Source organism: Notechis scutatus, chromosome 1 (assembly GCF_049901735.1).
Source record: "Notechis scutatus isolate UNSWTSFEM ecotype Mainland chromosome 1, rNotScu1.2, whole genome shotgun sequence".
In the NCBI taxonomy this organism is placed as follows: Eukaryota; Metazoa; Chordata; class Lepidosauria; order Squamata; family Elapidae; genus Notechis; species Notechis scutatus.
Window position 1 is genome coordinate 301,085,426 of NC_142009.1, and position 1,570 is coordinate 301,086,995.

Sequence of the window (1,570 nt, forward strand, 5' to 3'; positions counted from 1 at the left end):
ATGAGGTGGGCTCAACTTGTGGTTTGACAGACTTATTCTACAGTATTGCATATGAAAAGGACAGTTTTTCAGTATAGAGGCACATCACATGGTTGGCTTGACAGAACTCTAGTTCCATTATTATTACAAATGCTTTTGTAGGTTGTGACCAAAATTGAAATCATCAATATGGGCGGGGGGGAGGAACACTTATTTTAATTAAAAACCCTCAGGTTTTGTTTGCTTACAGATCAAGAACAAGACAGCATAACAGCTGTTGCAACAACATCAGATTTCACGCACCTGAGTTTCCAACAGTACTGTGCAAAGATAAGCACATTAAATACTGTATATATGGGAACAAGATATCCCAGCCATGAGTGTTTGAACAACAGATCAATTTTCAGGTTAGTTAAAATGGACTCCTACTTAATAAAATGAATATAACAGTAACAGTAATCAATCACCATAGCCAGTTGGAAGAATACTGTAATTGGTTTATTTAAGCATTGTTAAAGATTGTTTGTTTTGTTGGGTGATTTAACAAAACTCCTTTTTTTTGGTTTTATACATGTTTAATACATATTTTTATACATGACTTGAATAAGGGATCAGAAATAAGACTATCACATTTATGGACAAGACAGGAGGACAATTTCAAGACTGAAAATGCACTTAAAAGCTGGATATTGGGTAGAAAACAAAAGATGAATTTGATCAGGGACAAAATCAAAATACTGATTGTTATTGTTTTTATTGTTGCTTGATTGTTAAGAGTGGTATCATATCTGACATTGATTTGATGGGGGGAGGGGGACAGAGCACATAATGGTTGAAAACAAATCAAGAATAACCCACTAAGCATACTTGTCTGAACTATTCTTCAGCAAGATGCTGTTCCAATGGATATCTTCCATGTTCTGTTGGTGGAAACAAGTACTTCCTATTTTGTGGCTCTAATGGCAATATTGTGCAGAATTAAAGTTGGAGGAGGCCTACTTTGCTAAATGATTGATATTATTGCATTAACTAAGTAATGATAAACTAAATTAAACCTGGGCAATAATGGTGCTTCAATTGAATGTTCTTCTAAGAGGAACTTTATGGAGTTCAGAAGAAGCAATTTTACAAGAAACAAGAGCCCAAATTAGTTTCAGATCACTGCTTCCTGAACGAGTCAAGATGAAATGCCAATTGGATTAGTAACTGCATTTGAATTGATTATTTCTATAAATGACTTGACACAATTAGTTCCCAATGATCAAAAGCTCCCATATATGTAGATGATCAGGCGCCTCCTTCACAGCTTGGGAAGACAGCTCTCCCACCCCTGGGTCAGCCGTTCACTACACCAAATTGTCGTCCTAAAAAGTATCAAGCACAGGATCCTAAAGATGCTTCAGAAGACATCCTGTCTTCCCTGACGTGTTTCCCAGTGTGACGGGCTTAGCCTTCATCCCCGATCTTGTCCAGCACCAGAGATGATCCACATGGAAGAAATACCTGCGCGCCTTATACAGCGCGGAAAGCGAGCGGTCGAACACATGTTGGATGCGAGGCGCTGCTAGCTACCTTCGTCCAGATGCGAGGC